Below are 22,546 nucleotides of genomic sequence, written 5' to 3' on the forward strand. Positions count from 1 at the left end.
CGGGCAGGGGGTAACTGCCCCAGGGTACGGGATGCAGCACAGGGGAGGAAGGGCACGTCCAGCAGATAAGCCGCAGAGCTGGGCTTCCCGCCGGGGCGCCTGCCTGTCAGGAGTCACTGGGTCAACGCCGTGGTGACCTCTGTGCCGCCCTCCCCCAACTCAAGGAAGCAGCACAGCTTCGAGGAGGGCTTCAAGGACCCCCAGGTGGCCCCCTATCCTGCGCTCTCCTGGATCCCCTGCTCCAGCGGGCTACCTGCCCTGTTCCTGCAACCAGCCAACTCCCTTGATCGTCCCAGGGCCAGGGAGCCAGGAGGCTGCCCTGGGTCCTGCCTGCCGCTTTCCGTCCTTCCCTGAGATCCTCCACCAGGGTGAGTCTGGCAGCAAGGGGCGGGGCTGCCACCCTTGGCGGGGCCACAGGGCTCTCCCAAACCTGGGTCATCCTCGGGCAGGGCAAGGCCTACTGTTCCTGTGTCACAGCTAGGGAAACTGAGGCCCAGAGGGGCAAGGGGCTCCTGAGGACCCTGAGCTGTGGGGAGCAGCTGGGAGGCGGTGGGATCTGTGTCCCCTGAGGATCCCCTGCGCAGGCAGGGGCTGGGGGGAGTCAGGGGTCTGCACCAGAACCGGCTCCCAGAGGCCCTCAGCACAGGCCCTCCTGTCCCCGGGGCTCCCGGTCCACCCTTGCCCCCAGGCTCTCATGCAGGGGTGGGGCTGGGGGTGCCCAGAGCACGTGGCCTGGACGGGCGCATCCACTGTTTGCACATTACATGGGGCGGACTGCAAGTTAGAGCAGGAGCCCTTGGCCCACAAGTGGGGGCTCTTTTGGGGTTGGAGGCCCCCCAGGGGAGCTGAGTGCTGAGTAGGGAGGCTGCCGGCCCGGCGTTCCCCATCCCCCACCCCACCCTCTGCACACACAGTGCCCTGCCTGGGACACCTCCTCCTCCTCCGGGAAGCTCAGGGGATGCACGGGCCGCCAGCCTCTGCGTACACCTGCCCAGGCCCCCTTGTGTGCAGGAGGGGAAACCGAGGCTCGGAGAGCTGCCGGGACTCAACCAGGTTTGTGTGAGAGGAGGGGCAGCCTGGTGCTTTCCACGTGCAGACCCATGATCCCCCGAGGTCAGAGCACTGTTGAGTGAATCAAGGAAGCTGCGGTGAAAGGGGGGCTCAGCCAGAAGTGCCTGGGTTCCTGGCTTCAGCCCCCCCCGAGTGCTCCCCAGCTGTAAACCCTTGGCAGTCACCTCACCTCTCTGAGCCTTCTATCCTGTGTCATGGGATGCCCCGTCCACCACGTACTGTAGCTCTGGTCCCCCCCGAGGGCAGGGGGGTCCAGCGTCTGCTCTGGCCTCACTCACTCCTGAATCAGAGGACACGGGAAGTGAATATCCTCGCAAGATGGACGACTGGGTTTGAGTCCCAGCTCCAAGGACCCCTGACTGTGGGTCCCTGGGTGAGTCACCCATCCGCTGGAGCCTCAAACTTTTCTCCAGTTAAACGGGTGCGGCAGCCCCTCCCCCTCTGGGCTCTGGCGGGGCCAAGGGCCTGGCACGATGCCAGCCCCACCGCAGGGGCTCTTGGCATCTGGCATGATAAGTAGGAAATGGCAGCAGTGGGAACGAGGTAGTCCGTGTGGGTCAGGGTGGCTCTGGGCTGGCGGGTCTGGGCCAGGGTACCAGGGCCCTTAAACGTTGTTATGTGGTGAGGCAGCTGCCTTTGCCCGGAGGCAATGCGGAGCCGTAGCAAGCTAAATCAGGGTGGTGATGCCCTCAGACTGCCTTTGAAAAGTCACTTCGCCTGAGGAGTGGAGGCTGCCTTGCTGGGAGGAGAGAGAGGCCATGAGATGGGAGGGGAAGTGGCAGCCAGGCCCAGGGCAATGGAAGGGAGGGTGTGGCTTTGAGGGAGAAGCAGAAGGGGAGACACTAGGAGGCTGGATTTTCCAGTCTGATGATCTCTGAATAGTGGCTCTCTGGGTCACTAGCTGTGATCTTGGCAAGTCACCAGTGATCTTGTCACTAGTGATCTCGGCAAGTTGCTTAACTTGAGTCTCAGCTTTTTTTTTTTTTTGCGGTACGCGGGCCTCTCACCGCTGTTGCCTCTCCCGTTGCGGAGCACAGGCTCCGGACGCGCAGGCTCAGCGGCCATGGCTCACGGGCCCAGCCGCTCCACGGCACGTGGGATCTTCCCGGACCGGGGCACGAACCCACGTCCCCTGCATCGGCAGGCGGACTCCCAACCACTGCACCACCAGGGAAGCCCGAGTCTCAGCTTTTTTCAGCTCTAAATCTGGAGTCATGATGCCATCTTTTGGGCTTGTTCATGAAGAAATACAGGCGAGGAGAAACACCCAGGAATTGGTGGCTGTGGTTATTTTTAATGGATGGGGCTTAACTATTGAGACTCCCAGGTACTGCCCTGGGAGATGAGGGGACAGAGTGACCATCAGTTGAGATGGTTTCTTAGTTGGGACATAGGTTGGGCTGCATGGGACAGACTCAAAATAACTGCAACTAAGCAGGGTAGATGTTTATTTCTTTATAGAAGTCTGGGTTGCAGGCCAGCTGTGCTCGGCGAAGCTGTCAAGGCCCCCTGCCATCCCTGGTGTCTTGCCCTCATCTGCGTGGTCCGAGGTGGCTCCCATCAGGGCTGCATTTTCCAGGGTGAGAGGAGGAGGAGAGGAGGAGGAGAGGGAAGGAGTAGACCCATGCTGCCCCTTTAAGAGCATGACCGGGAAGCGGAACATAGAGTATAGTCTGCTCACCTCCCATTGGCTAGAAATTAATCACAGGGCCACACTTGGCTGCAAGGAATGCTGGGAAATGTAGTCTTTATTCTGGGTGAGCATGTGCCCAGCAAAACTCAGGGGTTCTATAATGTAGGGGGAAAAAATGAAACCGGACGTCTCTGCCAGAGATGGGGAATATAGGACGAGGAGCAGATTGGGGTGGTGAGGGTGGGTGATAAGTTCCTTCTGGGCCGGATCAGTGAGGAGAAGACAGTTTACTCCCAAGTTCTCTGCAGCTGCACCATTGTGCCTCCACCCCTGTGTTGTCCTTTCCCCTTGACCTTCTCGCACGCACATCCTCTTGTATCACACAGCACATGTGAGTCACATTTGACAGCCACTCTCCAGGCGGGAATCCAGGGCTTATTTGGTGCCCCCTGGAGCTGGGCTCTGATAATCTCCCAATTACTCTGTGGTCCCATCTTATGCCCACCCCAGTGATTTTTTAAATCTCATTTTAGGGGGTCATTTCCTGGGGCAGGTTCCCCAAAGCAGTGCAGACATTGACAGGCTTGAGCTAAGTTCCCTCATTCCCCCTGGCTGCCCCACAGAGTCAAGTGTCTGCCAAGGAACCCCGGGGTCCTCTGCTTGCCTCATCAGTTCCAGGGACTTAAAGCATAGAAGCCCTTGGTCTGCAGCAGACAGGGCTGTCTTCATTGCTTGGCAGGGAATCCCCAGCACAGCTTTTCCCTTTTTCCTGTCCCAACCTGGCAGTGTCCACATGCCTAGTCTGCAGCCAAAAGCTGGGGTGCTGTTGTCCAGGTGATGAGATGGTAAACTGGGAGCGTGCAGGAGTAGGAGGTTTGTGCGTGACTTGTCTGCACTGTCTCTCCTGACACAGTATAGGGGCTAAACAAGCAGTTGACAAGTGCCTGGCCCTCCTGAGACCAGGATGTATTGCATCCTTTGCTCTCCTGAGCTGGGGGACCACAGGCAAGTTACAGCTTCTCTTGAGACCCTGACATGGCTCCATGCCATGGACAACATAAATCTTAAAACAGACTGCATATCTCTTTTTGCTTTGGCTGCTAGGGAGCTCAGTGGCAAAACTGGAGCCCAGTTTTAGGAATTGTACTCTTATTGACTTTCTGCCCTCATTTCTTTATCTACGTCTTTATTCTTCTAATTGTGCCTTTTCTGATTTCATAGGTATTTGGGGACACAGTAGGTGAGCTTCATCTGCTTATCTACAAGGTGGGGACAATTTCATCTCCTTGGGTTCTTCTGAGGATCTTTTGCAGGAGAGGCTGGCCGGGGGCTGTTGCACTGATGTTGGGATTTGGTAAGTCACACTCCGGCCGTGGACTCCCAGGGACCCACCTCCATTGTGGGCACCTGCAGCTTTTAGAGATGGGACTAGGGATTCCACTCAGAAATGCTCCTGCTTCCAGGGACTGAGTCTTGACTCCCTCCCCCCCTCCCCCAGCAAGAGTCAGCTCTGTGGGGTCCAGCTGGGGACCAAGAAAGTTTCTCTCGTTTCCTATATTCCTCATCCCAGATCCCTCCACTCACTGGGGGTGCTGACAACTGGGATCCCCCATCCCGGCCTCCAGACAAACTCTTTCCCCCAACCTCCCCCAAGATATCTTCGGGCTTCTCCTTCTGACTGGGCAGCAGCTAGGGGGCAGGATTCCCCACTCCCTGGGCCTCTGGAACCCCAGAAATGAGGGCAACCCAACTTTCTGGAAAGGCTGGGATGTCCTGGGGTCTGTAAATTTTCCCCATCATAGGCGTCTTGTTTTATGGAGATGGGGGCAGCGTGGGTGCTTTCCCTCCTCTGCTCCAGAAAGATCTCAGGATGCCCACAAACACAGACAACCCCAAAGCTATGGCTTCACGGAGGAGAAAAGGGCTGATTCCGTGGGAATCTGTGACTCCACACATGAGCTCTTGCCTCTGACTTTAAATTCACCCAAGTGGGGCCACTGGAAGCTGCTTTTCGTTCTTCTGTGGAAGAGCTGGGCCCCTGGGGGGTGGCCGAGGAGACGTCCAGGAGCAGAGCATCCTTGTGTCGAGAGGCGTCTTGGGGCTGGGAGGGTGCTGGACGGGGTAGGGGTGTGGGTCAGAGCCCCTGCTCTCCAGCTGCTTCCCTCCTTGGCTGCCCACATTTTGTTCTTCTTGGGTCCCAACACTGCAGAGCGGTGAGGCCCTCAGAAATGGGGTATTGGCCCTGGCACGAGGCCGTGAGCCGTGGCCTGGCCAGCGCAGACTCCTCAAAGGGGGTGGTCCTGGGGCGCCCAAATGCCCGGCTTCCTCCGCCCAAAATTTCTGGCTGCCCGTTTAGTGTCCCGGGTCTCTGGTCCAGGCGGGACCTCGCTGCTCTGGCTTGACTCCCCTCCCCCAAGGGTGCTGGCACTCGCACGCTGTGACTGTACACTGAATGGGTGATGCGGGGTTAAGGGAGTCTGAGTGTGGGCTGTGAGTTACACCCACCAGGCGTAAAGGAGCTCTTCTCAGGCTCGACATCTCGTGTCTTCTTTCCTTCTCCCTGGACACACGTCCCTGGGAGAGCCCGGCCACCCTGTGGCTCTCGTATCCTTCACCTCATCTCCGTGAACCCCACTGACCGGCCAAAGGGTGGAGCTCTGGGCTTGTTCAGGGACGCCTCCACCTGGACGACCCAGGAAACTGAGCTCATCGCCTGCCTCGCCCGCCCCGCGCTCTGTGTCCGCGCTTCGGTCAAAGGCGCTGCCGCGCACACCAGGTTGCAAACCTGACATCACCTGCCCCTCTCCTTGCACATCAGACCCAATATCTTGAGCCCGGTTCCATCCCCGCTGCCTGTGACGTCTGCTGTCTGTCCTCCATCCTCCGAGCTGGGCAGCCCCGTCGTTTCTGCGCCTGCAGCTTCCCGGCATCTCGTCCGCTGCCGCTTGTTCCTCCACCCTGGGGCCAGCGTGATCTTTCTAAACTGCGTACCCCGTCACGCCACCCCTTCGCCTTGCTCACCATCATTAGATGCAGCCTGAATCCCTCAGGAGACATCGTGGGTCGGGCTGACCCTGAAACAAAACTTGGGGTACGAGACATTTACAGGGAATGGACAGCTGTGAAGCCAGGGGCCCAGCTGCGATGCAGGCGGAACCAAGCCTGTTAGAGGGTCCCTTACAGGGCCCACATGGCGGGGCCCCTAGAGGGCCAGCCCGCTCTCATTCACGCCAGCAGAGGCAGCTCGGGGAGGCAGAGGCAGGGCCAGCAGGAGCTGCCCACTGGCGGTGGTGTGATGGCCACACTGCCCCCGGGACACCAGTCCCTCCTGGAAGGGACACTGGGGCGGCACGTGTCTGGGCCCGCTGCGGTCCGCTGCGCAGCCCCACTCCTCTGTGTATACTTGGGGAGTAGCTCCTTCAGAGTCCTGGTTGTCTCTCTTCCCGAGGGGATACTTTGATGAGGGATGTGACTGAACGCCACAATTGGTCTTGTGCGTGACACCCTCTCGCACTGACACCATCTTCCAGGATCCATTCTAGACCCACCCCCTCCGCCGTCAGCTCTGTGAACTCTGCAGCTTCCATGGCTGACCTGGAGGCGTGGCTCAGACCCTCCGTCCCCGCTAAGAGAAGAGGCCAACGTTGCTATACTTATTCACTGAGAGTCGCAGTTGGGCAGGGAAGCACCGCGAGTCTCCCCTGATCCCACAGGCAACCTTTCCTGCCCCTGTCGTGTACCAGTGGCTCTGGTTCTTCCTGTCCATCAGTCAATCACTCCTTGAGACAGGGAATTCTTCTGCCCAGAAGCAGCCGTAGCCTCTAATTCAATGGGGCCCCTTCTCTGTCCCCTGGTGAAAGCGTGTGCCTCTGGGGACTGAGGCTCTCTAGCCCTGTGGAGCCCAGAATGTGGGGATGGGAAGCATAGAGTTCCCTAGGGGGTCAGGGAGCCCTTCCTGCTCTCATCCCTCGGGTTGCTCTACCTGGTGGGCACACGGCATCACAGAAAGCCATGGGCTGCACGCAATTCATGTCCTTACGGAGGCCGCCTCTAAGCTGGTGCTCCAGGGATGCCCTTAGCGGACACTGCGGGGCTGGCAGCTCCGAATGGCATGGTCTTGATAGGAGCAGAGGCTCCTGAGCCGTCTCCCACAAGTCTTGCTGTAGAGCGGCTCCCCTGGGCTGCTGTGATGTCTCGCAGGGTCCCGTGCCGGGCGGCAGAGTAAACACTCTGTAAGCCCTTGGGTAGCAGTGCTGACCGAGGCCCTGAGGTCAAGAAAGGCAAACTCATATCCAGAGTAGGTGTCTATTCTTAGAAGAACAAGCCGCCTATGATAGGCGTGGCCCGGCGTAGTCACGGTACCACCAAGGGGCTGGCTGGCTTCCTCTAAGGAGGATGCCACAATGGGGGTCAGCGATGGTCTCCATCGCTGTCATGTTGGACGTTCTGTGGTGGCAGCAGACCCACCAGCTTTGATAAGTGGAGGTCCACGCTCCTGGGGCCTCAACACTGCAGCCACTACGGTCACTTCCTTCCCGTGCCCATCGCGTCGGCCCTGGGGCGGTCATGACCAGCTGCCGGCGTCACGGGGCCGGGTCATTTTGTCCACTTGGTAATGTAGGGCTTCCTTTCGGGTGGCTATTTTCTGGCGTGGCCTCTTGCGTTTGCACCCAAGCGTCCATCATGCCTGTGCCTCAGAATTCCTTGCCCCTCATCCACCAGTTTTCTTTTTTTCCATTCAGGATCCTGACACCTGGCCAGGCCGCTTGTCACAGCCCAGGAGTCCATCTATACCCCGACCTCTGGCTGCTCCTCTTTCCACACAGAGCCAGCGACCACCTGAGCTCTGCTGCTTTCGAGGCTGCCTTTGGCTGGGGTGGGGGTGGGTGGGTAGTGCCGTGTCATCCATTTGGGCTTGTATCCAAATACTGAACCGACTCATTCATAAATCACGTTCGAGGTTCCTCCTCGCCGTGAGCATGGGCCTGAACAGAGGGAGGGGTGCTGTGGGAACGGGGGCCCCCTGCCCCTCAGCCGTGCCCTCTGGTCCTGCCGGTGTCTGATCCTGGAGCACCATTTCCATATGGTGCCGGGTTGCTGCTTGGCCTGGTCAATCTTCTGACCTGGGTCTGATAGAACTCACGGTTTGCGGCTGAAGGTGCGTGGTCACTACGTGTTAACATGGTCAGGCATCCTGTCTTTATTAGGACCAAAGAGTGTACTCCAGGAGTAGTTTCCCCAAAAGTGTAATTCTCTGTTGCAGATGGTCTGCCTGGCGGCCTGCGCTGTGATCGTCCCACTCAGCTCGCCACGAACTCCGATGACATCTTTTCCTGCCCTGGGTACCTCCGCTCAGTAGAGTCTGTTGGGTTCCGTGGCCCAGGATGCAGGGCTGTTGCACTGCAGCTGGGACGTGCAGCAGAGCCAGCTCCGGATCTGGACCCTACTCCGAGCTGCCAGCCTTTTGCTTAACCCAGGATGTGGGCAGAGCAGTGCCCCTTGGGGTGGGGGTGGGGTGGGGTGGAAGCGGGTGCTGCTTCTAGAACCGGAACCCATCAAGCACAGTGCTTTCTTCTTCATGGTAGGAGACGCACGCTGCAACAATTTGTCTTTTACTTTGAAGGGACGGCCCAGAACGCCCCTGACCGCTGCACCTAAAAAGGCAACCCCTGGTTTATCACCGCCCTTTGGAGCGTATGTGTCTCACCAAGGCCTTTAGTGGTCTGGCTCTGTCTTGCTTATTTGGCCCCGTCAACTCAATGCCGTTGGTAAAACTGACCCCTGTGATTTCCTGTGGACCAAGACACAGATCCTCTGGTCTATGTAATGACAGAGGGCAGGGAAGCTGCCACCGCCCCGGGGACTGTAGATGTATATTGCCGTTCATACCACGTGTGGATGTGCAGTATTTCTAATCCTTCTTCTCGTCTGGGATAGAAAAGGATGTATTTGCTCGTGGGGGGCAGCATGCCAGGAGCAGCCCCTTTCAATCTGCTATAGCAGAGAACCCCCTCCTCTGGCACAGCCCTGTGGTCCAGGCTATTCCTTGGTGGAGCCTGTGGTGGTTTTCATCACCCTCCAAGACCCTTTACGTTTCTGCTCAGGCCAGACTGGTGAACTAACCTGAGACATAATGGGGACCAACACGCCTCCTTTATCTCCTTAAAGGGGACACTGATCTCTGTCATCCGCTTTCCTGGGATGCGATGCTGTTTCTGACTTGTGATGTTGGCCAAGGAGGGGTCAGTTTCAAAACCTCCCACTTGGCCTCCCCCTTCCTATGGCTCTCACCCCCCAGGCCGGAACCCAATGCAGGACGTGCACTGATTGCTGAGTACGCTGACTCCAACTGTTCCCTTGGGGATCATAGAAATCACTTCTTGATGGGTCTGTGGACCCCATGGCTTCATGGAAAGCGGACCTTGGACAGGAGTCCTCCATTTATGACCTGGCCTCCGTAGGTCCCGATCTAGCAGGGGCCGTGATGATGCATGACGTCCCTGGTATCCAAGCCAGTTCAGGCCCTGTCAGGCATGACGTCCCTGGTATCCAAGCCAGCTCAGGCCCTGTGTCCAACAGTCCTGAAAACGTTTTCGTGTTCCCCTTTCCCTGTTGCATTATTAGCTGAGCAGATAGACATAGGTCCCTTGGGAGGAGAATTGGGGAACATATTACCGTGTATACTCACTGTTATATTGTGGGGTCTTTTCTCCCTGGGACTCAGCTGTCTCTTCAGTCGACGAGTCCTGCATCGAAAGAGTGAGGCAGGAATGGAAGCTGGGCAGCGTGTATGCAGCTCCTTTGCCTCTTTTCTGTTTGCTCATCCCTGTTTTCCTTAGACCTTTAATCATAAAGACGAGACCATTAGGCAACCTTTAACTTAGCTCCTGGTTTCTTTTCTAAATATACACAACACCTTACCTAATCTATTGATTCCTTTCCCAGATTAGAAGGAATAAGGGCGAAGAATTAAGTAGTTAAAGAAGGACTGACTCTCTACCCCTCCCTCCCCCTTAGTAAATTTGCAGGCGGACCACGTGGGCAAGACTGTCTCAGAGCAGATCAGGAGAAGAGAGCAGGCCTGCGTGCAATGGAAAAATGACAAAGAACTTGACCTCCTGCCTTCATAATGAACTGAGATGGTTGCCCTCTTTACTCGTTAAAAATTGTCATGGCTGCGCAGAATCTTCGGAGCTGGTCTCTGGACATAAGTCCACCATCTCCCCAGATCGCTGGCTTTTCTGAGTAAAGTCCTTCCTTCTTTACTGAAGCTTCCCCTCCATTTATTGGCTGTTGAGCCGTGAGTGGCCAAACCTGCATTTGGTTAAAGAGGGATCACGGCTTTTGAATGCTGGGACCTCCCTCAGCCTTTGGTTCATCTGTACTTGATTTCTTCTGTTGGCACAAACTAAGAAATGCCCTTGTCTGTTCTGTGTCTCTGGCCCTTGGGTCGTAACTCTCTGTGGGCGGGGCTTTGTGGCTGGCTTCTGGCTGGTCATGGCAATGATTGCAAAGCCCCGGCTCCTGGTGGAAAATGCCACCCTCTGGCCTTTATTGCTTGGGTCCCACCTCCCCAGGGCCGTCAGTGGGCAGGGTTCTGTAACAGCCTTTCTTGCCATCAGCCCTGGCTTCCTTCCAGAGGATGGCCACCCCCGGATGCTGTGGTGATGCTGGAGCCCCTCAGATCTCCGCACTTGACGTGTCCTCTAGGCCTTTCCCTGGAACGTAGTCACCTGGCTGCCCTTTGGCCTGACGGTGTGTCCACTCCAGCTGCCTGTTTCCCTGAGCCTTCGAGTCCCTTCACCATGGTCTGCCACAGCCGTCCTGGCATTTCAGCGTCAACTAGAGTAGCTGTCACTGGTTCAGGCCCCCAGGAGTCCCCTGAGCGTCTGCACCGTCTCTTGGGGTCTTTGCTGGAGTTGATCCTGTGTCTCAGGAGAGGCTGCTGAGTGAATAGACCTCTCCCAGACAGTTCTGTGTTCCTGCTCTGACCAGACGGGAGCCCCCGGGGGCCCTGGGGCCCTGCCAGTGCGTGCTGGCTGCATCCCGCGGTTCCTCTGGGGCCCGGTGCCTTTCCTCCCTTATCAGGGGCCAACACATCCCTAACCCTCGTCAGAGGCGTGGGAGTGGGGGAGGGTGGGTGCGGGATGCCTTGAAGGGGACAGCCCTCTGCGTGGTCTCCGTCTGCTGTTAGCTACTCCTATGGGGGCTGGGCGGCCACCTCGGCAGGCCCTGAGGGCTGAGTCGCTGGGGGAGTGAGAACCTTCAGGGGCATCTGCCTCCCTCCCATAACTCAGGGTCCCCAGCTTTTTTTTTTTTTTTTTTGGGCTGTGCAGCCAGCATGCGGGATCTTAGTTTCCCGACCAGGGATCGCGCTCATGCCTCCACAGTGGAAGCGCGGAGTCTTCGCCACGGGGCCGCCAGGGAAGTCCCTGTTTTCCCAGCTTTGGCGCGACAGCCCCGCCTCGGTTGGGTTTAGTCTTGCTTGAACTTCAGCCACTCAGCCTGCTGGACTCTGGGCTTGGTCTGGGGCTTCCTCTGTCCTGCCCTTGAGGGAGAGGAGAGCCTCAGAGAGGCCCCCGGGGTTTCACCGGGCTTTCCATTGCCTGTCGCTCACCGTAGCTGTTGTCACCTTTCCACGGGGCACCATTCTCGGTGTCCTCACGTCTCCTGTGTCCCCCACGTGACTCAAACGCGTTAACCACGACACAGAGCTTCCCTCCCTCCGTCGCCCCTTCCCGATTCTCCCCAGTGACTTCGCACCTACACCCTGTGCCCCTGCTGCCAGCTGGGGGCCTCCGTGCGGGGCGGGGGTGGGGGGTGGGGCCCGGCGCTGAGGGACCCACCTCTCCGCCTCCCGGTTGGCTTCTGGAAGCAGATGCCGAGAAGGATGTGGGTCCAAGATGGTTATCAGGGTCGGCACCCGTGGAAAGGATGGGGAAGAAGTGGGTTTGGTGCGACAGGCAGGCCTGATGGAGCCGGCCCTGGATGTGGGCTGCCTGGTGGTGGGACCTGGGAGGGCGGGCAGGGGAGTGGCGGTAGGAGGCCCTTGCTGACCACACTGCCCGCGAGAGATGGTGGTCCTCCGTGGAGGGGGCGTGTCCGGCCTCTGTCACACTCCTCTGTCTGCACGTCCCTTGCCGTGAGTCCACCGGCCACGGTGCACCTGCCCGGTCTCAGCTTGCACGGCGGGCCGGCGCTCTCCTGACCCCCAGCAGTGTGTCGTGCCTGTCACAGCCCCTGCTGCGCTGAGTCACAGGCGCTTGGTTTCCATGTGTTGGCCTGACCTCCCCCCTCCGCGAGTGCAGGCAGCCTGGTGGTCTGGTCGCCTGCTTCCCCGGCTGTGAGCGCAGAGGGGGCTCTCAGTCAGTGTTGCTGAACCGAACACTGGACGCCCACCCTGGGCTGGCTGTGTCCTGGGCCTGATTCTACTTCACCTTTCATGAGAGCAGGTACAGGTATCCCCACGTTACAGGTAGGGAAACGGAGACCTAGAACTTCCTGCCACACCCGTAGAGGCCGAGTCAGGGCTGGACCCTGCGCAGCCCAAACACGTGCCCTCGACCCCCTCTTTGCAGGCGGCCCCTGTCACGTCCCTGTGCCCAGGTGTCCATCTCCAGGAGATGACGCAAACCTCGGCCTCAGACTGTCTTTGAAAGACCACCAAACCCAAACTGGTTTTGTCCTTGTCTTCCAGAACAGGAAGAGCTACCCATAGAGACGTTTGGTCCTCCCGCTGGGGACGGTGGCCCGGATGCTGGAATATTGGTGCCTTTGGGATGACGCAGTGGGTTTTCTGAGGGGTGGAGGATACGAAGGAGGCCTGTCTGGGGATCTGACCTCTGTGTCCCCTGATGTAGCCCCTGGTGGAGCTGACCTGCAGGCTGACCTCCTTCCCTGGGTCAGCCACTTCCTCCCACCTGGCCCCAGAGCTGGTGGTCTCAGGCGTGAAGTGTTTCCCCTCCAGGTCAGGTGCCTACTGTAGCCCCTGTCGGGGTCCCACAGGGAGGCAAGCTGACTTGGCTCCGGGGGCTCTGTGGACTCACACGGACCCTCCCAGGTTCTTGGCTCCCTGTCCGGGAGACCTCGGGTAAGTCTCTGCAGCTTCATCTGTAAACTGGGGCTAATAGTGCCCATCCCACTGAGAAAATGCATGAGAAATCTCAAGATAATTTCCAGCCCAAAGTTGGTGCCAACGCTGTGAGAGGGGAGAGATGCAATTCTTTGCAGGGAAAGTGGTTTGCGTGTGAAGTGCATAACTTCTCCTTTGCCCTGAAACAGGAAGGGGGCATGGGGTGCTGGGCCACTGCTTTTCGCAGGGTGGGTGTGGGCAGATAGGAACCTGCTACAGAGGCTGAAGCCCACTGCGGAGCTGCATGGCTCAGCGTGAAGCATCGCCCTCTCTAGGCTTTAAAATGCATCTCCCACCCTCGCGAGGCCCGGGTATGTGCTCAGAGGAGGAGCGAGGTGGCCCTGGGACAAGCAGGTGGCCACTGGGTGCTGTCCTAGCTGGGGGGCTGGCTCACCAGTGGCCTTGGCAAGTCACTTCTCCCAGGCCCTCATTGTCTCTGACTTGGGGACCTGGGGGTGCAGGGACCTTCCAGACCTTAACTTCCTCAGCTGTAAAGTGGAGATTTGAAAGTGCCTGCCGTCCAGGGCTGTTAGATGACACACGTGCCTGGCACACAGCAGCTCTCCGTAAGTGCCAGCTGGCATGATCATGACTTTCGCTGTCACTGTACATGTCACTCGTGCCAAAGGAAGGCCAGCACTTGTGGGGACGTGCGTACCGGACTGCCCCTGGCATCCTCGTGTGCGTGCCGGCTGGTGCGGTCGTGCTGCAGAGACGTTGGGCAGATGACCCGCCCTGTGTGCAGTGCCCTGTGTGCGGTGACGCACTCCTGGATGTAGCCCAGTGGTGCTCTGAGCCGCCCCACCGCAAGGGGCATGGCCAGAGGTGTGAGTGGGAGCCGGGGTGGGTGTGTAAGACGCGCCCCGTGGAAGCCGAGCCGTGGCTGGACCCAAATAGACACAGCCACGGAGACGGATCTTCCGAACACAGAGTCGGATGGAAAAAGTAAGAGAAAGCATGTGACCTGCTACACAGCGGTGTTTATGTTGATTGAAATGACACTGCAGACAAAACATAGAGGACCAGTCTCCTGGAGCACATGCAGTCAAACAGTGCCCGGGCAGCACACAGGCAGGGCTGCCGCCCTTTGTCGGGGGTGGGGGAGGAGAGGGTCTGAAAACCAAAGAGTGAGCTGCGGACCTGTGTACGCACGTGTGACGGACCATGTGCTGTGAACTGGGCTGTACATTAACTCAACTTTGTGCAACTGAGGTTAAAAGAGAAATGAAGAGAGACAGAGACAGAGACAGACAGAAAGAAAGGCAGACAAAGTGTCCAGTCTGCTGTGCTGAGTTAAAGCCGGAAAGGGATCCTGGCCCAGGTCTGAGGCGGGGGCAGCAGCGGAGGCGCCCGGAGAGCCCAGCGGTGTCCTGCAGGCATCGCCAACCACAGGTGGGAGAACGCTTTGCCCCGGCTTTTACAGTGAGAGCTTTTTCCCTTCGTGACCTGCCTCCAAGGACAGGGACTTTGTTGAGATTACTGCCCCCATGTTACAGAACAGGACGCTGAGGCCCCGGGTGGGTGGGGTGACCCGAGGTTAGCATCCACGAGGGTGGGAGGGGGAAGGCGCTCTTGCTGGCGGCTGACTCAGAAACGCAGAGCTCGCCCTGGCGCAGAGCTGGCAAGCCTGGACGGAGCCCCAGCCAGCTCCCTCCCGCCTCCAGATCCAGTCTGCGCCCCCTCGGAGCTGCCCTGCGAGCATTCATCTGAGTCTAAGCAACCAGCAGGTCCAGCGAAGCCCGGCGACACACGCATGTCTTGCTCCGCAGCTCACTGTATGGGGACAATGGGTACTTACAGCAGCCCTGAATCGCTGCTCCAGCCGCCAGAGGCCACTGGCGTCGCTAAGGACACTTCGACAGCGTGGAGAAGGGTTTTAGCAGCGAGCGCGTTTATCACATTAGCGTTCTTGGAAAACGACAAATCCCCGTTACCTAAAGCAGCCACGTTACTGAGCCAGCGCCCGCCGCTCAGTCTGGGTAATCCTCGCGGATTCTTTTGAACTCCACTGATTCCCCTGGCTCCCGCCTCCAAGGCCTGCTTTTGAGCTCCAGTAGCTGGCAAGAAAAGGTCCAAGGTCTTCGCCCGGGTGTTTAAGGCCCCGCGCTGGCCCAGTCTGCAGGCTGTTACCTCACCTCCCCCAGCCCTTCCCCCACCCACAGGTCCCAGGCCCGTGGTTCTTAGGATGGGGCCGCCGGGGCCGAGGCAGGCCCCCACCAGCACTCCTGCGGCCCCCAGGCCTTTGCTCTGGACATTTCCACCCGCTCTTACGGATCAGCTCAGGAAATTCTCCTTGGCCGCCATGAGCCAGTGCATCTAGAGGCCTCGCTCACCTGTCCCCCCAGCTGGGCACCTGTCCCCCCAGCTGGGCACAGGCCAGAGCAGCACAGTCACCCCACGACATTCGCTGGGCACAAGGTGACTTCCTAGGAGGACGGGGAGGCCCTTTCTCTGTTGGTTCCAGGGCTGCCTGCAGCTGAAGAGGAGAAATGGGCATGGCTTCCTCCAGGGCTGGGGGACAACCTGGGCACAGCCAGGTAGAGAAGCTTCAGTGACATCAGCATAGGATGGGGTGACGAGGTCTGTGCTTTGAGCAGGGCCCCCGGGGCAGAGCCTTAGACGGAGCTTGGGTGCCAGACTTGACTGGGGAAGGGGCCCAGGGGTGGGAGCAGGGCTGGGGGTGCCATGGCAGGGAGGGCGCGCCCACCTTGGGGGCTGGCTGCTCGGGCCCCCGGGTCCTCCAGGAAGCTGGGGCGATGTCTTAGGATCGTATGCCCCCAGGCAAGGGGGAGCAAGCTCCCGCTCTGACCTGCAGAGGTCGGAGGTCGCCCCTGGGGAGCTAACTGCCCCAAACTCTAGGCTGACACGCGTGATGCAGAGTGGTATTTCTGGGAGAAAGCCGAGGGCAGGGCCAGGAAGAGAGCCAGGGGCTCCTGAGCTGAGGCCTACATGGGACTTGTGACCACAGCTGTGGCAGAATACAAGGTGACCCGAGAGGGTCTCGAGCGTTGCCTAGGATGGGTCCCATCCTGGGGCCCCATGCTGCTTTATTTATTAAAAAAAAAAAAACACTTCCTCTATTGTAGAAAATTTGGAAATACAAAGTATATAAAAAAGGAAATAAAAATTTTCTGCAATTCTTCCTGTTAATGTTTCATTGTATTTATTTTCAATCTTTTTTCTCTACGTACACATGCTTCACACATAACCACGTGTGTGTGCGTGCGTGTGTGTGTATGTCTGAGACCATGCAGATTTTGTCATGTTGATCATGGATTTTATGCAATTTTATTTTTCCTTCGATATGAATCTCTATTTCTGGTTCCACTTTCTCTTTGCTCTTTGATGCCCTGGGCACCTCCTGACCACCCATCCGCACCGGTCTGCTGACTGAGAGCTTCCCACTGGCTGGTCCTACAGAGACGCTTGATTACCGCTCACTGTGAGCAAGGCTTTGCCGCTGCTGGTTTACACGTCTGCCCCCGCCCCCAGCCCCTCAGGATGGCAAGCTCACAGGCTGCGGGGCCGTAGCAAATAAGTGAGAAGATGTGTGAAACTTGTCAAGATTAATTCTTGGCACAGAGCTGGTGCCAGAGCGTTAGCTCCCCCCTGCCCCCGCCCTTGCGAGAAGAAAAGGGGTGTTAACTGTTTGCACAGGGCAAAGGTGATCTTGCTGATCCCTCTGTCTCAGTGCCCAGCATGGACCTTGGCATACAACAGGCGCTCAATAAATGTCTACTGCAGCCAACAAAGTATCAGACAGGCTCTTTATTGCCAACAGTAGGAACACAACTGGACTGGTTTAAACAAAAGATGGCTTTCCAAATGGGGAAGTCCATGTGCAGTGTGGCTTTAGGGACAGCTGAATCCAGGAGCTCAGGCTGTGTCAGTGGGACTCGGGTTCTTTTCATCCCCCTGCGTGCTTCTGCACAGAGGGGATAGGAAGGCCTTAACGCTCTATTTTTATTATAGTTGATGATCATAGCCAAAGAGGAGAGACCTCCCCCAGGTCCCTGTAGCAAATCTCCAGGAAGAATGGAAAGCTGGGCCTGGGTCACGGGCCTTGTCCTGTGGCCAGCTGGGATCAGCCTCCCTGAGCCCCACGGAATGCTTTTCCTATAGGGAAAGGGGTTCATTATTAAAGGAGGGGTAGGGATGCTGGACAAAATGAAAACCACATCTACTTCCTATGGGTGAATTAGGACACATGTTGTTGGGATGGGGTGGCGACAGCCACACGGAATGCTTTTCCTACAGGAAAAGGGGTTCATTATTAAAGGAGGGGTAGGGATGCTGGACAAAGTGAAAACCACATCTACTTCCTATGGGTGAATTAGGACACATGTTGTTGGGATGGGGTAGCGACAGATTTCTCTGAGGTGTCTGCAATGGCGACCCCCAAGCCAGGCCTCCATGAAGTTAGTCATCACCATTCCCAAATCCTGCCTGCAGGTGATTGCTTCTGGGGAGTCCCCTGACCAGTTCCGCTGGGGGCTTCTGGGAAATTCCTGCCTCCCCCAGAGTCCCTGGGGAAGAGATGCTTCCTCTCTCCCTCCTCTTCCTTGGGCTTTGTTGGGCCTGGGTGTGACACCAGAAGGGCTGCTGCCATCCTGCCACCAGCTCTGAGGGTGCAAGAGCAGAGAGAGGAAGAGGACCCGTGTCCCCCAGGGGCCCCGCTCCTGAGGCAGCGCATCCCACCACGGAACCCTCCCTGCTCCTGGTTAAATGTCAGGAAACACATTTGAATTGGAGTCAGCCGTGACTTGAGGCCCAAACCACGCTAATTGGTAACAGCTGTCATGTTTTCTGCGGCATCGAACAGAACTGAGACGTATGTTTCACAACTTACCAGCTGAGCTCGTGAGCTTTTGACAGCTGTATCGCATTTCCAGAAGTTGTAAAAATGTTTCTCCCCTGGGAATGGGGCTGCGCGTGAAGAAGGGGTCCCCAAGATGTACAAATCGTACTCAGGTAAAAGGAATCCCATTTCCTTACTGACTCTTGTAGAATTGTACAGATGCCGAAATCAACAGAACTAACGAAACTGCAGCTCACCCTTCCCCAGGGCTCTGGAATTTTTAAACTCAGGGGAGACCAAGAGGCTGGGTGACATGGAAGGCTTGGGTAGCCTTGGTCTTGCTAATGATTTCAGTCCCAGAGCCCAGCCCAGAGAGAGGGGTCACTGAAATATCTGTTGACTTGATGGTCTCCCCCACTGCAGACAATTGAATTGCGGAGCGGGTGGATGGACGGATGGATGGAGGGAGGGAGGGATAGGTGGGTAGGCGGCTGGGTGCGTGGATAGATGGATGAGTGGGTGGCTGAATGGTGGATTTTGGATGGTTGGATAGATGGGTGGAGCTTCCTAATTTGGGGAAGCAGGTGTTCAGACCGGGGTCCCATTCTTCCAAGGAAGTCCAACATTTTTGCCTCACGTCAAGGAAGGCATGTCCCCTTACATACACCTTGAGCTCTGACACTCAAAGAGGGGTGGCTGAGGATTTGGTTTGCTAGCTCAGGGCTCAACAAGCTCACCCAGATACTCCGCAGGCTCTGTTCTGGAAGGCCGGGGAGCAGGGAGAGGGGAAGAGCGGAGGGGAAGGGACAGGGATGCAGTGCCTGGGCAGATTTGCCCACTGCACATTCAGTCCCGGGCTCCCAGTCCTGGAGTTTGTTCTCCCAGGAGTGAATTCTAGGATAGGGAACAGAAATCAGGGAGTTGTTTATGAGGTTCAGGGTTGAGAAACATAGGTAGACTCAGGGACACAACACGGGAAAATCCTAGGCAGGATATATATACATATATATATATATTTTAACATCTTTATTGGAGTATAATTGCTTCACAGTGGTGTGTTAATTTCTGCTTTATAACAAAGTGAATCAGCTATACATAAACGTATATCCTCATATCTCCTCCCTCTTGCATCTCCCTCCCACCCTCCCTATCCCACCCCTCTAGGTGTTCACAGAGCACCGAGCTGATCTCCCTGTGATATGAGGCTGCTTCCCACGAGCTATCTGTTTTACATTTGGCAGTGTATACATGTCCATGCCACTCTCTCACTTCGTCCCAGCTTGCCCTTCCCCCTCCCCATGTCCTCAAGTCCATTCTCTACCTTGGCACAGGCAGGATATTTGAAATGAGAAATTGGCCTCCATGGTTACGCCATTAGGAAATGGGGCCCCAGGGCCCCTGTGTCTGAGCATCCCACACCTCCGGGGACGCCCTGTGTTCTGTGGGAATGGCTCCCCCGGGGTCGTGCAGTGTATCAGCTAAGCATGCAGAGGTGGCCTGCGTCCCCTTTCCTCCAGGCCTGTCATCCTTGGAGGAAACTGAGCATGGGAGCCTGGGGCTGCGTGTGTAGACATGCACACACGTGTCCATGAGGGCGTGTGTGCTTGTATGTGTGCCTGGGTCTCTGGGTAGAGTCTCCTGCGTGTGCACACCTGCCTGTGTGTTGTCTGTGCTTGCTTGTGTGTGTGTGTGTCTGTGTGTGGCAGTGAGAAGACACACTGGAGCAGGGGTGAAGCCTCAGAAGCCCCGTGGAACACGGCGCCCTCTCGGCCCTCTTTAGCTGGTCAGCTCCACGCTAAACAGAAACTCTCTTCAAGGCTCTGAACTCAAACATCTCAGGTCCACTTCCGTTTAAATAACCAGAGTTCTCAGCGCCCCGCAGCCAGGAAGTGTTTCCGAACTTCTTGGAAACAAGAAGCCGTGCTGGACACAGCTGGAAGTCACCCAGCCCCAGAGGAGGGTTGTTTGGGATAGAGGATGGGGGTGAACTTGGGCCTGGGAGCGCGGCTGCAGCCCCGGTTCCTTCCACAAGCCTTTGCTGTCGGCTCCAGCGCTGTCAGCTCTGGGAGCACCCGGGTCCCTGCTGCCCCACCCCAGTGGCGCTCTCAGTCTACGGCATCTGACCGATCCCCCCATATTGGGTCCTGGGGACCCTCTCTCCTCAGGGACACTATTTCCCACGGCTGTCTTGGAACCCTGGTCCTCCCTGACTCAGGTTCCCCAAACTTCCAGGCTACGGCAGGGCACACGGGCATGCAGATGCCAGATACCTGCCAGAGCCCACCACCGCTTCTGCCTTCCCCAACTGTAGCCAGAATGAACCCCATTGAGATGTTGGGTCATCTTGCTAAGAGGCCAAGGTAGGCCCGTCACCATGGTAACAGCCAGCCTTCAGCGCTCATGAGCCAGGTGTACCACGAACACCCAAAACCACCTGGGCAGGTAGGTGCCTCTTTCAACCCCATTTTTTTTTTAACATCTTTATTGGAGTATAATTGCTTTACAATGGTGTGAGCCCCATTTTCCAGAGAAGAAATCAAAGGACAGAGAGGTTAAGTCACTTGCCCAAGGCCACACAGCCATAAGTAGAGGAGCATAGATTTTTTTTATGGTTTATTACAGGATATTGAATATAATACACAGTAGGTCCTTGTTGTTTATCTATTTTATATACAGTAATTTGTATCTGGTAATCCCAAACTGCAGCCCCATCCCTTGCCCTCCCTTTTCCTTCCACGTCTCCGAGAGGTGTTCTTTGACAGTCCCACGGGGTGAAGCCACCTATGCTGTCCCACCTGGGCTCCAGGTGAAGACCGCTCTGACTGAGGCATCTCTGTGTCCCTGTCTAAGGGAGCCTAACTCCATCGGGGGCTGACACCAGCGCCAGGCCAGGCGCAGTCACCTGGGAAATGTGGGCGGGACCGGGTTGACCCTGAGCAGTTACAAATCAGGCGAGTGTGGACGGACAGAGAAATTCTTTGCAGCCAGGAGCTGGACCCCAGGGTGGGCTTTGTGCCCGCCTTCCCACAGTCCGGGTGTGCTCGCCAGTTGTTTTCTCAGACTCACCCTTTCTGGTCGTATGACACAGGGTCTAGGAGCCCCAGAAACTCCCAGGCTTATCTGTTTATTGATGGGAGGTACCTGTCTCCATGAAGATGGGCATGTGTTGGCCATGGAAACAAAGCTGGTATGTAAAGAAAAGCCCTTTAAAAAACTTGTTGTTTAAATTTTTTTATTGGAGCATAGTTGATTAACAATGTTGTGTTAGTTTCAGGTGTACAGCAAAGTGATTCAGTTATACATACACATGCATCTATTCTTTCTGTAATTCTTAAGAAAAGCCCTTTACCCTCCACCAGTGAGGGGAAAGAACCCCGTGATGGCTCCCCTGAAAGCCCTGAATTCTGGGAACGTCACTTCCACTCCCATTATGCTCACCACGTGCTGGCCTTCGGGACGGACACAGCCCCTGGGTGACGTCTCCGCCCTCCACCTGCCCCACTGCTTTAGAAAATCCCACCTTGTTGATGATATTTCTCTCTGGAGAGCTGTTGACAGCGAGGGGCTGCAGCCACGGGAGTTGTGAGTGGGGGTCTGGGAACCGGGGCTTCGTCCTGGCATCTGGGCGACCCTGCCTCTCGGTTCTCAGATGAAGGGTAGCCCTTGCAAGACGAGGGGCTCGGATAAATTTCTCTCCGAGCCTCCTTCTGCTCAGGCATCTAGACTATTTATAACTCTAAGAATTATTTGCTGATGCCCGCCGGCTGCTTTTCCTTTTCAAGTGGCCTGTGCAATATCTGGAAGAATGAAAGGTGATTAAAAAAAAAAAAAGACTCCTCCTGTAAATGATTTATTTTCTAGAGGTGTCATGGCAATTGCAAACACTTCTGAAATCTGGAAGCTTTTAGACCTGGGCCACTGGGTCTCACTGGGGAGAGATGAGATTTATTTGGAGCGGGGGGCAGGGGGTCTGTGTGATTGGCAACCCTCATAGCACAAAATAGCGACAGCCAACATCTCCCTGGCGCCGCATCCAGGCACTGTGACACGCACCTTACTTAACCCCAACGGTCCTCACAAGAACCCTATGATGTAGCTGCTACTATCATTATTTTTTAACAGAGAAAATAATTGTTTACAAATTAGATATGTTTTTTACAAATAGAAAAATGCTACTTACAAATAAGGAAATTGAGGCACAGGGAGAAAAACGACCCTTCCTTGGTCACACAGTAGGGCAATCTGTGTGCTGCGGTGATTCGCAGGGGAGAGGGCTGGCCTTGGGCGATCCACAGCCCCGAGTTCAAATCCCACCTCTACTGCTTCCTAGCAGCCCGAGCCCCCGCGCTTTGCGTCTGGAAGCTCCACGGCAGGAAGCCTGCTCCTCGGGGCTCTGTGGGTGTCTGCTGACAGGGGCAGCCATAAGGTCGTCTGCCCCAGTTCCGGGGTCTGTGGCACTCCTCCCAAGCTCCTGGGGCTGCCTTTATCTGCTAAACCAGGAAGATTGTGCTCTGGGCCCCAGCCCTCTGGGAGCTGTCCTGCAGATGCACCCACACAACAGCCTCTCAACCAGGGGCACGCATTTCCAGCCAAGAGGCTCTGTAGAGCTCCTGGGGCTCCAGGAACAGCGGGTCCAGGAAGGCGGAAGGGAATGTCAGCTCCTCTGGCTCCAGGATATCTGCCCACCCCTTGCACAGATGGAAACACTGAGTCTAGGAAAGGAAGGAGCTTATCACACCGAGGCGGCAGCAGCTTGTTCAATCCAAACCCACACAGTGAGGTGGGAAGTACCACTCCGTGTCACAGAGGAGGGAAACTGAGGTCCGGGGAGATGGTAACTGCTTGCGCCTTGCACTTGTCATTCAGAGCTTGTGCAGATGTATCAGGGTTTCCTAAAGCTGGGCGTCCTGTT

Source organism: Leucopleurus acutus (genome assembly GCF_964270905.1).
Source record: "Leucopleurus acutus genome assembly, chromosome: 1".
Classification (NCBI taxonomy): domain Eukaryota; kingdom Metazoa; phylum Chordata; class Mammalia; order Artiodactyla; family Delphinidae; genus Leucopleurus; species Leucopleurus acutus.